Below are 16,731 nucleotides of genomic sequence, written 5' to 3'. Positions count from 1 at the left end.
TGAATAGAAAGTAGAAGGTGCATAACATTTCCTGTAGAACAAGGCATTCAATAACTTTGTTATGTTCTCTGAAGGTAATGCTTATAAGCAGACATTTATAAGTTGGCAGAAGAAAAAGATAAGTTAGTATGACAGCTGTTGAAGCCATACTGTTCCTTTTATAGATGCAATCCTGATGGACGCTGGGGAGGTTTTGGCCATGGCGATAATGAGACTAATACTTTTCTGGACTGCAGACTTTAGTACATTCTTTACGGCGAAAAAACAGATGAATCAGGTTAATGCTTGTATCTGGCATTGGGAATGCATTTTGAAGGGCAAGACTCCCTGGTATCCTTTGAGGGAGAAATCTTTGTTAAAAGTTTTATTTTACTCTGTTTTATATCCTCTGCGCTTGCTGAGTTCAGATGACCCCTAGTGTTACTGGTGGCCAGTTTTATTTGCCCACTGTTTTCATTCAGTCAGGTTTTGTACTTCTGGACCTGTTTTTGGAGGCCGTATGATAGAAGTAATACTGCTGTAGCAGGATATTTTTTCAGTCTAATTGCGACAATGGAAAACTAGGAGATTTATGATAGCGCTGTTGGTGGTTAACTTGCAGAACAGCAGCTGTGCTGTTCTAAGCTGCAGCAGTAGTGTTTCTTATCAGGTTGCTATTTTATACTACAGACTTTTAGTTAAAGGCCAATGGAACCCCAAAACTGAAAAAAATGTGTTTTTATCATTACAATGTTAATGCATCACTGTAAGTGGGTATAGTTTTCTAATTTGTTATTATGCAAAATGACCTGTTAGAGTCTGTTGTAATGCATACTTTCATTTTACAAATAGCAGTCAAAGATTTCACCCCCTTGACATACTTTGTGAAGACTTGGGGTGCTCTGTTAAGAATGTCAATTTATCTTTTGCAGTGACAACCTTTGACTTTTTTTTTGTTAGTAGCCATCTTTCAGACTGCATCTTAAGTTTGTTTATTTATTTATATTTGTTTACCGGGGTAGAGCACTGATAGTATTCACCAATTCCCGGCTGAGCCAGGATAGTCAGAGCTGAATGTTAGACTCTGAAGATTAACCTATTTAGTGCTTTCAGTCTGTCTCAGAATTTGAGTTCCTAGGCACATTTTTCTAGCTGAGGTTTATATAAAGCTGGTCATCTGTGACTGGTAATTCATACATTAAAAGACTGACTACAGTCTACGTATGGATTAAAATTCTTAACTGACCCTGCAGCTAGAATCAGTGACCTGCTTAACTGGCTTTTCTTCATAAGTTTTCTTCATTTGTCCCACTCTTATGTTTGATTAAAGTGAAAGAACGAAAGTAAAAGAAAAGCAGTTTGTAGTGAGAAAAACTTGACATTAAAAAACAAAAAAAACAAAAAAGCAAAAATGCTTACTGCTTGCCACCTGACATAGAATTTGCAAAAGAATTAATAGTTTTTTTTGACATGTATGAAGAATATAAGAAAGATTGTGAAAAGATTCTTACCAAGTCATTCCATAGCCTTTGTCAGGGTCAGCTCCAGAGTGCCAGTACTGCCCATAGCCTTTCAAGATGCTTTTGCCTTATAAATATTACTGTAAACTCGTGCAACATACATATGCAGGCACAAGACCCCCATTGAAGGTTTATTAGACACATCCAGAAGACCATTAATGTGCTTGTAAAACAAAACATGGACTTTTTCACGACAGTTCAAGTTTTGAGGCGATCACCAAATTACTGGTGTGTGTGTGTGGGGGGTTGAATTATATAGAACATTTCAAATAAATTTAGTGTTTACTGGCAGTTAGTACAGCTGGTTAAGGCTCTAGGCTGTTAAGAGTCTGCTTCCTGTTGTCAAGGGAATTTTGTTTGATTCCTTACACCACAGTTTGGCTATGTTGGTTACGGTGTGACTCCAAGAAGACACTTAAGAAGAGAGTGTTTACAGGTCCCCCCTACAGTGGGGGACTGATTTTGAGTGGGTTTACCCTCTTTAAATAAGTAGCAAGCTCTGTAGGCCACATTACACTAAATTAATGCAGATTAGTGCCTGATCTAAGCTTAGCTGCCATCTCCCTCCAAAAGAGCCTTTGTCAGGCCAGCCATTAACGTTCATCTGTTGACATGCATACTTGTCATTGTTTTATATTTTAGCAACATTTTATTAAAGTCACCTTGTCAAATTGGTGCTTACCTGCCTGGTAGTGAAATGCCAGTTGAAGTGCTTATGATTGAAATTAAAGGTCTGTGAAAACTACAAAATGTCAGACGACATGTGCTTTGGAGTCATTACTGAAAACATGTCATTGTGATAACTTTCACCACAGCTAGCAGCTGTCATGAAGGATAAAGAGATGTATTTTGCAGTGCACAGCTAACATTGTCAGATTCTGTAATTCCAGTGCATCCTGAAATGACAAAGTACACTTGTTAAACCACATTGACAAGTAATGAGCAAGCTTTGGGTATCAAAAAGCTACAATCTATTGTGAAAATATTAACCCTTCTTAAAGTGTGCATGCACAGTAAGGAAATTGTTAAGCAAAATGTTAAAACATTCTTGGAATGTTGATTTACAAAAGTCACACAGACAAATCAATATGGAAAAAACTACAGGAAAAATATAGCCAAGTTCCACTCTGTGATTATTTTTTTTTTAGGGCACATGGGATGGGATATAATGACCCCCCGAAGGACATCAGGTATGTCAGCCATATGGCAGTTCTGAATGCCCATGACTTTTTTTCTTTTTAAATCTGTTATGGAGAAAAAAAAAGTCATGGGCATTCAGAACTGCCATATAGCTGAAACACCTGATGTCCTTAAGGGGTAATTTGCATATATCCCATGTGCCTCTAGTACGAGAAGTTTAAGGAATCACACAGTGGAAATTCTAGCTTGGCTAGATTTTCCTTGTAGTTTTTATTGGTTGGAATGTTGATATAAGAATAAACAGAACTCATAACATTTCTGAAACAGAATGTAATTACTTTTAAATCACAGTGCATACTGAAGAAACCGCAAGAAAATACTGAAAATGCATTATTCACTTGCAATTTTTTTAAATACTTGTTTTCATACGTTTATCGGTTATCCAGTATCCCTTTTTGTGCTCAAAATTACCTGTCCCATTTGATTATAGATTGACATTACCCATCCCATTGCTAAAAATGATATATTACCCCTAATGAGAATAACTGTGATCATAGTATATATAATTTGAGGGGACCCACTCATGAATGGGATAAAACATTTCAGAGCTGTTTTTGTCATTGGTAGTACAGGGGACAGTCCTCAAGTAAGCTTTGTGTTTCTTATCCATAGATCTAAGCTGCACTTGAATATTGACATGGAGTCTGTTCCACGGCAGAAGTATCCTCTGCAACAGCAAGATATACCTGCACCCCCAAACTGTTCTGTTGATGATTCAGACGATGTGTAAATTCATAGACTGAGTATTTCTGATTCCATTTGACTTGCTGATGTGCAATAAATCCATCAGTAATGTGTCAGAGGATGCCTTGTATGCCAGAAACAGGTCACCTCTTAGAAGTCTGTAGGATACTGAGTATAGTGATAGGGCTTTGAGTCGGTCCATGTAGGACCTGTTGTTTAGACCTTGTGTCCTTTTAGTAGGGTACCTTAGTGGGCATTCCAGTTGTTGCATGTGTCTGAACAAATACATGGTAAAAGGGGCATTATATTCAATAATATATAATAATTATGTAGTAATTGTATCCACAAGTGTTTGTGTGTGTGTGTGTGTGTGTGTGTGTGCGGGTGTGTGTGTGTGTGTGTGTGTGTGTGTGTGTGTGTGTGTGTGTGTGTGTGTGTGTGTGTGTGTGTGTGTGAGTGTGTGTGTGTGTGTGTGTGTGTGTGTGTGTGTGTGTGTGTGTGTGTGTGTGTGTGTGTGTGTGTGTGTGTGTGTGTGTGTGTGTGTGTGTGTGTGTGTGTGTGTGTGTGTGTGTGTGTGTGTGTGTGTGTGTGTGTGTGTGTGTGTGTGTGTGTGTGTGTGTGTGTGTGTGTGTGTGTGTGTGTGTGTGTGTGTGTGTGTGTGTGTGTGTGTGTGTGTGTGTGTGTGTGTGTGTGTGTGTGTGTGTGTGTGTGTGTGTGTGTGTGTGTGTGTGTGTGTGTGTGAGCATGAATGTCCACCATGTGTATGGCTGAGTGGAGGAATGTCCAAGCGTTTGGGTGTGTGAAGACATGGGGCATGAGAAAGAGGTTGCGCCAGCCTTCCTTGCTGTCTTTTTTGTTTCCTTTTTAATTGTTGTCATGGATTTTGCACTGCTGACACCTATTCTCCTAAGCCAGTCAACCCATGAAAAAACATGCATTCCATCAGAAAGTATAGAAATAGAATTCAGAGGGCAGCAGTGTAAAGAACCTGTACTACTCCAAATGGTACCAGTGATGTCTAGTTAGCAGAACACTTAATAGTCAAGATTAACTATGATTAATTTTGTGTTAATAGATGACAAGTGATCAAGCTAAATCAATGTGTGTAATTCCTCAAGCGGTCACATTTCAAAACGGTGACATTCCCAAGGACATATAAAAAGGCATAGAACAATTTATTTTTTCATGAGGTCAAGCCGTCATACTCAAGTCTCTAAATAAAACTACGTCAAGGTTTCCCAAACCCGGAGAAGAAGGAAAAAGTGGAAAACAGAAAATAGAACTCACCTTCTTCTTCCCTTAACAATTGGTGGAGTCATTGTGTCACCTAGGCAATCCATTTACAGCAAAATGCTCATTTCTGGAAGTTGGCTGCCTTCTTGTACTGAAATTCCAAGATTCATTGTTCTGAGAGGTGATAAACAGTAGGTTCCCCTTATATTCTTTATAATGAAGAAATATACTATTGCACATCTTTTGTTTATTATTCTTGTGTTTGTATGGCTCTGTGAAAGGAACCATTTTCAATATGTCTCCAACCCCAAGTATTCAGAAAAATAACTTTTCTATTTTTAATTCCTAGCTAGATTCCACAATTAGAAGGGAATTTGAATTCTGAGCTCACACACTAGGATTTTATTTCAGTTTGTATCATATGCTGGTGTGGAGAAATGTTACCTCTAGAAAAACACGATGCATAGAATAGAGGAGAATGAAGGAATTTATTGCATGCTTTTGTTGCGGTAAAGGTTAACAGTATTTTACGTCTTTATAACCCTGTGCTTTTCTCTCTCATTTCCAGGTGCTATTGTCAGGGTTGATTGGTGTTGTGTCTTGGAAAAGGCCTCTCTCGCTTGTGGTAAGTGACAGCAACTTTATGCACTATGGCAAGCAGAGCCATGTAACAGTCCATTAATTGCATTGTAAAGTAAAATACAAAACAGTCAGGTGAAAACCTCTGACATTCAGCACTTTAGGTAGTGTCAGGGACAGTTAATGACTTTTGTGGAAGTGACATTGCGTAGTTAAAATGTGCACAGCTTTTTAATTCACATGCAGCTAGAATATAGAGAATTTTATACTGAGCATTTGCTGGAAACTGACAAAAATATAACAATTATTCACTTTTATTATTTTGGTATCTGTCAGGGCTGTGTCCTGAAAGACAGCAGTATAGAAATCATAATTATCCAGCAATACGTCAAAGTGAAAAATTTTATCCAGCAATACATCAAAGTGAGAAATGCAGAAATCTTTTGGAAGTGTTTTATCTTTAGGAATAGGGTCAAAGTGTTATAACATGATAGAAAAAAATAATCGCATTAAGGTAAAATATGCATTGGAGAAGAATACTAGTGAGCTATTTTATTTAAACTATGCATCTTTATTGAGCTTTCTTGCATTTTCTTATTAAATGTTTGCATTATTCAGTTTGTTGTAATCCAGATATGAGAACTCACCGAACACTCCGAAGCCCAAGCATAATTCCACTGAGAATACAAAATCCAACACAGTATAAAATCCAACACAGTGTTGGATTTTGTATTCTCAGTGGAATTGAGACTTGGGCTTCGGAGTGTTTGGTGAGTTCTCACAGCGTTTTTCAGCTTTTCCAGGTTTGTAATCCAGATATGACAGAGATGGAACTTATTTCAGTAGTTTAGTAGTAGAAGTAACTTTAAATTTTGATACCAAGATTAGTTTGCTTTGCAAGTGTAATTGTAGAGTCATCAGTAAATTGAATTAATTTTGCATTATCATGGAGAAATGACATATCCTTGGCAAGGATTATGTAATTGTTCTTCATACACATGTATTCTGAAAAAAAATAAACCTGTAATACTGTATGTATTCTCCGTAGGGGTATAATCTCTTTGTCACATTATACTTAAAAATAAACTGAATAATCTAAAATTCTATTGCTCATGTAAGTGAAACTCTCCTCTGCTTCCACCAATGAATGGGAATTTGTTTCTAGCTCCTGGGTTTAAGAAAGCAAGTTCTTGTAAAGACATTCTGGTACCTTATGCAGTCTTCTTCATTAACTGTCTTCGACTCTATATTATGTATTTTTATTGTATGTAAATCAGTACTATAGGTATAAATCTGTAAAAGGCACATCTTAGTTATCCATTTTACAACTACAGTTAATAATGGCTTTAGCATTTTATCATCCTGTCTAGGTGTCGACCAAGTAGATCATTGAGGATAAGTGGAAGACTTCATGACAAGATATGCCTCTTGTGCCATCTACAAATACATATATATATATATATATATATATATATATATATATAGATAAATAAATATAGATATATATTTATATAAATAGATATAGATATATAGATATACACGGGAAATATATAATATTTTTGCTGCTTTTATGCACCACCAGTTTTACCTGCCAACTATGCTGATTTCCATTATGAAAAGGGGGTATAGATCTCATCCTGATAACTGTAAGGGCATTTCCATTTAATATCTATGTCCCAACATGTGCCATATTGCCCTCAAATGATGGGCATATAATGGGCTGCCTCAACTTCTGCATAAGACATAACCCTGTGCAACCTACACCCATCCTCCTGCACATATGCAGACACACTAGATTGTTTCACTCTCCAGCCGAAACCATAACCAGTAACCAGTGTAACTAGGGTAGGGTGATAGGGCAACTGCCCTGGGCACAGAGTGTTTGGGGAGGGTGAGATCAGCTGATCCGGATCTTTCTTTAATGCAATACCAACTTTTAAAAGCCAGTATTACATTTGCAGTCAAACTTGAGCACTGTAGTGCTCTGTTTGTGATCTAAACTGATACACTGTAGTGCTGTAGCTGTCCATGCAGGCAGGGTATAAACTGTAGCTAGTGTTGCTACAGTTTAAAAAGGAGATTTTTTTTTAAACTAAAGCATGAGCACTGTAGTGATGCATGCTGGCAGGTTATAAACTCTTAACATCTCTTTGCTATAATAATAATTATGTTGAAGGAGAGTTGGAGGCAGCTGCCCAGGAGTGGGACCTGAATGGTTGGAGCAGGAAGGGGGGGGGGTGCCATGCATCTGGCTACCTGGAGAGTGTGCCTGTAGAAGCAACATCTGTTTTTTTTTTCCTCTTCACTTGCAGAGCTGAGGGAGTGGGACACTAGTTCATAGTACTGACCTAGGGCATTGGTGGCTGACTGGGTGGGGCATTGGTTCATACTATTGGCCTAGGGCATTGGTGGAACCAGCTATTCTTCTGCCAGTAGCCCATGTAGTGACTCATGCTCCTAACCCCCACTCCCTTGGGGAGGTAAGCAGCCAGAGTACCCTCATTTCCTGCCCACTCCACATCAGCTCTTTAATACCTAATCAAACATGGGCCAGCTGAGTCATATTTAGGATTTTTCATCCCTGTAGGCCATGAAGGCACCTGTCATGCACAGTTTTATTTTATGCATCTGCTCTCCTCCTTTCATGTATTCTGTCATAAGAGGCAGTAGCTGCTCACATCATTGATACTGTTTAAGGTACCAGGGAAAGCATTTAGAAGGTGTCAGACTGTTACTAAACCTGTAGCCCTGATCTGCTGTGCCTCTGCAGTCTAGAGACAGTTATGGGTTCAATACACCTGCCTCACTGAATAACCTGATTCACTGATATTTACGTTGTTGCAATGCTATCTTGTTTACAATCAGATAGCCAGGAAAATAATGAATCAGATTATATAGTTGCTAATGCCTGGAGAGTGTGCCACATAGGGACATGTATGGCATACTGAGCACTACTTTAATATGCTGCATGTGCCAGTGATTTACAGCCTTTTGCTGCAAGTCATGTTGCACAGCATGAAATCCTGTGTGTCATGTAGTAATATAGGTTCATAGGAAGAGTTTCAAACTTGCGATGTAATGATCTTCAAGAATGTTCATTGCAATTATCCTATGTATGCATTTTATACCTTGGATGACATTATGTCATGTAGTTATTTTGCATATCCCGTACAGTCAGTAGGGTTATTTTTGAAGTCATGGATTATGATACATTGTTTTACCATTTTAAGTTTATGACACTGGATCATTTAAATTTGTATGTTGTACCTGTTTTTCCCTTTCCCAATAATAATGCCGATCTTCAGTATAATTGCTCTTTCATGTGTTGGCACCTCCAGTTTTGTGCACCAGGTTGCTGGTTTTAAAACAAATCTTGGTTTTATAGTGAGTTGAAAAAAAGGCTGAAGCACCTAATGATATGACCCAGCCTGATGTACAAAAGTACCTTAAGCAATGGTTTCACATAAATGGATGCAGTGAAAATACATAACACAGCATCTAATGTGAGTGCATAACAACATCACCCTGGATGCCCATTTTACATATAGATATATATGCCAAGGAATCACTACATTGCAGGCTGTGCACACGTTAGCATGTTAGACATAATGAAGGCACAGAAAACAAAATGGCTTGTCATAATAATGAACAGCATACCAGCCTGCACCCAGTGTATACTGATAGTACATGTGCAGAATGTGAAGTTAGGATATATCTGGTATATGGGGGAGGAGGAGGATAGAGACAGACTCTCTAACCTGAGTGTGCACTGCCCTTCCAAGCACTTTCACACATGTATTCATACAGACAGGCATTCATACAGACAGGCATGTACACTTTTATGTTCACACATGCATACAGCCACAAACATACATGTACACACATGAAGGTGAACACACATTCACACACACACACACACACACACACACACACACACACACACACACACACACACACACATGCATGCACACACACACACACACACACACACACACACACACACACACACACACACACACACACACACACACACACACACACACACAATGTCTATTTATATGTGTATGAAGTGAAAGATCACTTGCAAGTTAGCACTGTCTAGGCTGGTGGATATGTATGCAGTAAGTGAAAGAAAAGACTTAAAAACTATGCCTTAAGATACTACTACTGAAACTGTGACCAAATGAGAGATGGCATTCATCAAGCTAGCAAAATTATTCCTTTCTTCTAGTTAGCCGGAAATTACCAAGCTGCACAGACTGAGGAACTATAGAAGCTGCGTACTTATCAGTTTGACATGACTGAATATTTCAAATGTCTTGAAAATATCAAAGAAGAAGGGATCCATTTGTGAGTGGGCATATTCACTGATATCAATGACAGAGGTGTCACAATCTTTGAGGTGTCACAATCTTTAAATGTTGAAGTAGTTGAGAACAGATACATTTCTCCTAAGGTTTTAGACAGAAATCTTTTATGTGATTTCTTTTAATTATTCATTAAAGGTTTGCTCACTTGGATTGTTTCTATTCGTTTGTACTTCTTTTTGCAATTCATTTTACTTGAAATGTGTTTTATTTTAAAATTTTTGTATTTAAATTTATTTTATTTCAAATTTTAAGTTATTGGTTTTGGCCAGCTAACAAACATTTGTTTTTCTATTCTCTGACCGCAAATGGATTACATCTAGGTGATTTTATTATTTAAGAAAAGCAGAACAGGAAAACATTATAGTCTTTCAGATTTTCCTCTGATCTGTGACTGCTACTGTTCCATCAGTTTTTCCCCTATCCTTTCACCATGGTCCTGTTGTGCTATTAAATTTAGTGGCTCTTGCATGGCCTGCTGCCCTTACAGTATATTTGACTTTGGAAACCCTTCTCAGTCTCCTCTCATCTACATGTACTATTGAACACTAGAAGATAAAACTGGGAAGGCATCCCTTTAGACAATAAAGGGTTCAATTACCCTCTTTCATATCTTCCCATTGGTTAATGCACACTGCAATACCTAGAGTATTAATGCACTTTTGGCCTTAATTTTAAAATCCACAACATTTGGAGCAAAAGTGCCATTCACTGGTAGCTTATAAAACACTTCTGAGGATTAACATTGGGATTAATCTTTCTGTTTTGCTCCTGGTAAAAGAGATTGCTGAGGGATATTGTATCCTAGCCTTCCTAGTGACAGTCACTGAAAAGCCTGGAAACTGCTTCTTGGAGGCTGGTCTTCATGAGAGCAAGAACATAGTAACATTGATTCATGACTGTGTCTGACTGGATAGTTGTTATGAGACTTCCCTGAATGGCCCAGTTGCCATTTTCAAGGAAACCTCTCCTGTTTTAATTACGGATCCTTGTGTAGCAGCTTTTGTGCTGAACTGCTGTATCCGCTCTCCAAGAGAAGGTTATAACAAGCCTACAGACCCTTGTAACATCTGGGATGAGACTGTTGATCAGCAAGGAGCCTGTCACCCCCTTCCGTAGACCTGACTCAGGATTAGTGCCACTGTTTTAAGGAACAAATGGACATTGACTCCTAGTTGTGTGTAGCTGTGTTGAAACCAGCACTAGTTGGAGCCAATAGGCAAATCAGCACTATTGAACAGTCTTGGCAAACCTAATTCTGCCTTTTCACTAAGTACTGCTAGATTAGCCACCAGCTAATCTAATTTCAGAATATCAGCCTAAATACATCATCCATAAATCTTTAGGGTCTTCTCCCTCCAACCCCTGAGTACCTCAACTAGCCCTTGTACTCCCCTTTCTAGTAACATGGCTTAGCACTCTGCACTAACCCCACCTGTGGTCAATCTGATTGCATTAGGTATTCTAAGACAGTGTAATGAATGCCTTATGCTTTAGCACCACATAAGAGGAACAAAAATATTTAATAAACATGGAAGGAAAACTCTTGCATCAGTAGACAATCAGTAAGCATCATACCTCCTTAACACCACATCAGACACAATATACCACTAAGCCCTTTACATAAGCTAAGACTGTAAATATACTGAGACTGTCAAGAACATTTTAGAAATGCTCCCAGACTACACTGTAAAAGATCCCACCCTCTAATGCACAAGCCTACACCCACTGCCCCTCTTCTCACACACACTGTAAATTCATACAGATCAACCAAGAGTCATTAGGAAAGCAGGCCTAAGCCCTTAAGGTCCACTAAGTCTGCTTCCACAGAGGGAAATGTTTTATGCATAGGTGACTCTATAGTTAGGCATACAAACTCCATACTCACCAGACAAGGACCTATGAAGTCACAAGGGGCATGAGGACCATTAAACCACACAAAAAGAAATATGATTTATTGGTGGCCCATGTGAGAGTGAATGACCTGAGGTGCTTCACTCAGACGGGCATGTGGAGAAACTTGGTAGTACTTAAAATGCATATCTTACAGGAAGGAAAGATACTAGTTCTGAGTAGTATCTTGCCTTCACTAAGAATTATGTGTAGATTGCAAGATGACTGGCTTTAGCAGCTGGCTAAGTAGCTGGTCTAATTCTAAGGGAATTAAGTATGTGTTAGCCTGGGATGAGATGGTAGATAAGGCTTCCTGCTTCACCAGGGATGTCCTACACCTCTCTTACCAGGACTTCTAAATCATAGCTACATATCGAACAAAGCCATTGCTGTTCTATCATGCCTTTTATGGCAGAATGGTCTTACTGGATATTCTAAATATAACAAACTCAAACTCAAAGTTAGACAACATCATGCTAGTATTACTGAATGCTAGGGGTCTAAATAGAAAGATGCCAGAACTGGAGGCTCACCTGCGACAAATGCAATTGTATCTTTGTAGGTAAAAAGACATGGTTTCAGTGTGATGACAGAACATCTTCTGTAATAGGGGTTTACCACCTTTCGTGCCCTCAGGCCTTTAGGCAAGTATGGAGGAGTAGCTTTACTTGCCCAAAACACCATTAACTTATCCCACATTAACTGGAACTCTAAACTGGAGCTGCTAGGGATCCAGATCATCTTTAACAAGTCCACCTTTTACTTAAATGCTAGCTACATATATCCACCAGTGTCCCATATTAATTTAATACCATTTAGATGTTAAATATCAAACTAAATACTTTCTTGCTAAGGTACATAAGCATTTACTAGTAAACTTACACCTCTAAAAATGGATACACTTCGTGTTACCTAGACTATGTTAATATCAATGCATTGGAGCATATTTCTTGATGCCTACTTAATGGGAAACTGTTATACTTTCCCTTTTACTGGGTGATGTGGTTGAGCCTCTTGCTGGTGTCCTTCAACCATAAGCTTAGTATGACCCTATGAACACATAAAAATACCTACTAGAGGCATTCATTTCATTGACCTGGTTCTTACCAATCTAGCCTCACCTGTACCCCACCTCACATCTCTTCATCTATGGTTAAATATGACCATGAATCAGCCACATTTTCTGCCAAGCTTGGTTGTACCAGCTCACATCCAAGGGTAAACCTACTTCAGCTTGTGGAAGATTTTGTAAAATGTCCAATGATTCCCTGCAAGTGGAGCCAAGTCAGAATGTTTGCCAGATTCACCTTTGACTTTTATCAGTACCTAAGGAACAGCATAGAAAAGTCTGTACTCATCTGCCCTAAATGTAGTGGTAAATGTATGTATAACTGTCAGAACTCATGAATTAATAATCTGTATAATAAAAGAAGGAAAATAATGAAAAGCTGTAAAAAATCGCATGTCTTCCTACCTCAAGACAACACTGAAGCAAGCCAGCAAAGAATTTAAGAAAATTAGTAGAAAGTGTAACATGGAGTACAAACATATGGCAGCTATGGATACCAAAAGAAACAACAAATCTTTCTTCTGTATCAAGAAATTAAGGAAAAACATCCAAACAATCTTACATTCTAATCCCAAGGACATAGCCTATATATTACTAGGCAAATTTTGGGTCTATATTATAACATCATAGTTCAAAAACTTCGAATGTTATACTATCGAACCCTTTAGTGAGAAAGCTGAGAATAGTGAAGCCTCAGAACATCGAAATTTGACCTAGGGTAAGATTTCAGTGGTCCGTGGTTTTGCTATTTACAGCAGTGTGGTGCGATGGTTACAGACCAGGTTTAGGTAAGTGAGCGAACGGAGGTTACGGATTGGGTTCAGGTAAGTGTGGTATGATGGTTACGGACCAGGTTAAGGTAAGTGAGTGAACGGACTGGATTAAGGTGAGTGTGTGGTAGTTAGGGACTTTAGGGTTAGGGCACGGTGAGGTGAGTGTGCGGTAGTGACAGACTTTAGGGTTAGGGGTGGGTTAAGTGAGTTAGGGTTAGGGCTCGGGTCAGGTAAATGTGCGATTGTGTGGACGTGAGGGTTAGGGTGGGGTAGGTGAGTTAGGGTTAGGGAGCGGGTAAGGTGAGTGTGCGATAGTTAGGGACCTTAGGGTTAGGGTTGGGTTAAGGTAAGTGGGTAGCTAGTGGTGTATGTCTGGTTTAGTGTAGGGTTTTGTGAAGTGTATGTGTGTGGATTATTTATTTTGGTGTGCTTGAGTCGTTTGTATGCTTGTTGGAACAGCAATTTTTTTCCCTGGGAAAAAATTTGCTATTCTGACTGTTCGGTTTTCTGATGTTTCGATTAAATGGGGTTGATATTATAACATTCAATGTTTTTAGACTTCGATGTTATAATGTAGACCCACAAATGTCATGATAACTTACCCATATCTTTGCCCTCAGTATCCCTGAACATTTAGTTTCCTCTGAAATCACCTTGGAGCAAGTCTAGTAATCCCTGTCAAAGGCTAAAAATAATACTTCTGTGGGACTAGATAACATATTAGGCTTTATTCCTGCCAGTGTCAAGACTACATTATCTACACCTCTACTAAAACAGTTCAGCCTCTGCCTATCCACAGGGTTCCCTGATGCTTGGAGAACAGCTACTGCACTGTGAATCCTCTTGATAAGGGTGGCCCCTCTACAGGCCCAGGTAATTTTTTTTTTTTTTTTTATTCATCATTTTTAACTGGGAAAGGCAGGCTAAGAGCCTATTTTCAGTGGAGAAGCAGGGAGAAACGTCTTTGGAATGTGGGAGGAAACCAGAGTACCTGTAGGAAACCCACACAAACACAGGGATGACATGCAGACTCTGCACAGAAGGCACCCCAACCAAGAATCAGCCTAGAGAATCTCTTTCTGTGAGGCAACAATGTTAACTGCTGCACCACTGTGCCACCTGTCAGCCTCACCAGCCCAGTATTGAATCATAGGATCATAGGAGGTTACTAGGCTAATGACACTGGGGCCCTTACAAGCTTAGCCAAGAGTTTATCCCTAAAATGAAACCTCAGTCAGCACCTGCCACCCCTGTCAATGAGGGACACAGGTGGAATCCCTGGGACAAATTTGTGGTTTCCCATCCACTCATCAAGGTTGTGCTTGAAGAAGTTCAGAGACGGGCTCTGTTTGACATGTATGGGAAGTCGATTCCAGAGATGGGGCAGCCTCTGGGAGACAAACCTGTCTCTCCGGCAGGTTTTGTTGATGTCACATATTAGATTTAGGCCTTTTGAGTGGGTATTGCATGTGGAGTTAGACTCATAGATATGGAGCATTTCTAGTGGGGCAGGGTCCAAGATTGCCTTGTAAGCGAGACACAGATCATCCCTGAGCAATCTGTATGATACCGAATAGTGTGATAGTGATTTGTCCACATAGGACAGGTGTTGGAGGCCATGGATTCTGTTTGTGAGGTATTTCAGTGGCCTTTCCAGTTGGTGCAGATATTTGGAAAGATACATAGCAAATGGGGCATTATACTCAATTATTGGTCTAATGAGGGAAAAGTATAGAGAGGTAATAACCTTGATTTTTCTGGATCCAATCCCTTTACTTATGAGGTGAACCAGGTAAAAGGCTTTTCTGACTACTGTTGCTACATGATGGTTGAATGTGAGGTTGTTATCAACCTGCATGCCCAGGTGTCTCACCACAGGTTGTGTGCTTAGGGGTTGCTGTTGAGGTGGTAATCAGTAGGGACCGTGTTTTAGCCAAATGGTATGATGATACATTTTTTTTGCATTTGGGATGTACCTTACAAGACACCTACACCAGCTGGAAAGACCACAGAAGTACCTCACCAAGAGTATCACTGGCCTCAAACAGATGCCCTATGCAGCTCGACTGAAGAAACTCCAGCTGTACTCGGTTGCATACCGCCTACTCAAAGGTGATCTCTGCCTGACATACAAGGCCAATTCCAACCCAGAATTGATGGACATGCTCCACCTAAAAAAAAAAAAAATATCCCCGAGAGCCACATGCTCTAGGGATCTAAACCTCACCATAATGATAAACAGGACTTGCTGGAGGGACAGATTCCTGTCCCAGAGACTCCCCATGCTTTGGAACAGGATTCCAATCTACCTTAGGCAGAGCCCCTCACTAATACTCTTCAAGGGAAACCTTGACGAGTGGATGGGAAACAGAAAATTTACACAGGGGATCACTGCAGTGGCTCTGCTGGACAGAGGCACAGAAAACTAATGGCTCCACTGGACAGAGGCACAGGGAACTAATCTAAGGGGGCGGCGAAAGCCAACACATTCTGGCTAGGCTTATAAATGCCTTCAGGCAGATAGCCTAGTACCTACCTATGAACCTATGAACCTTGTATTTCTGAGATCATTTTGAGTTTTGAAGATATGTCATATAATCCAGAAGTGACTATTCTGATTTTATCATTTTAACATTTCAACTTTGTACATTAGGTAGCTTGACTTTCAGTAAATTACTTTTCACTAAGTTGACATTGACCCAATATAATGTATATATAGGCAGAGGTCACTGTATTATATTGTAAAAGTGGCATAGTTTCTGTCTAATTAGCAAATTCCATATTATAAGGAAAGTGGGTTATGTTAATTCATATAAAAAATAAAGTAAAGCTGTTATTTGTTGCCAATACAAATGCACTCACACACATACACACAATTTACTTTTTTGTTTGGTGAAGCTGTGAAAGTGTATTTAATGGATTTCTTGTGTACTTAACAACATTTCTTAAATGAAAGAAGTCATGAAATATGGAAGAAGTCATTTTAATTAGACAATTTAAATTGGTGTTTATCGTTATGTTGGATTTCCTAGGCACCACTGTGAGACTAAACAGAGAACTATTGGAGCCCTTATGGAATTTTACAAAGCCTAATAGTCTTGCAAAATCTAGGATGGCTGATCACAATAAGTAATACGTGTTTTGGCGTAATTAATCTCTTTAAACCCAAGTCATTGAATCATCAAGTCCTGCAAAGACTATAAAATGCTGATCTGTGTTATTCTTTTATAGTTATTACTGTCTACATGCAAGTCCAACATCCTTTCTTTGTATTTGAAGCTTCCACAATGACCATGCCCTCACTTTTGTCTTTCATTAACTGTTTTTTCTATCATTACGTAATTCCTTTGAAGTTCTAATTTCAGTGAGACAAATTATAAAACTGACTGTCAGTAGCCCTAGCCAAAAGTTATACAATCTCACATTCTCAGACA

General features: G+C 39.1%; 1 protein-coding gene across 1 annotated transcript in view; it reads left to right on the top strand.

Moving 5' to 3' along the window:
* Positions 1 to 5,183: 5,183 nt before the first annotated feature.
* Positions 5,184 to 16,731, top strand: part of FAM189A1 (family with sequence similarity 189 member A1) — a 2,511,558-nt gene continuing 2,500,010 nt past the window's right edge. Inside the window, exon 1 of the mRNA XM_044078557.1 lies at positions 5,184 to 5,241. The gene's annotated coding sequence lies outside the window, so the exon portion shown is untranslated. The remainder of the gene's footprint in view (positions 5,242 to 16,731) is intronic.

Source organism: Protopterus annectens, chromosome 7.part1, assembly GCF_019279795.1.
Source record: "Protopterus annectens isolate FY-2018-M chromosome 7.part1, PAN1.0, whole genome shotgun sequence".
Taxonomy (NCBI): domain Eukaryota; kingdom Metazoa; phylum Chordata; order Ceratodontiformes; family Protopteridae; genus Protopterus; species Protopterus annectens.
The sequence above is the reverse complement of the archived record's forward strand: the minus strand, read 5'-3'. Positions and strand labels throughout refer to the sequence as shown.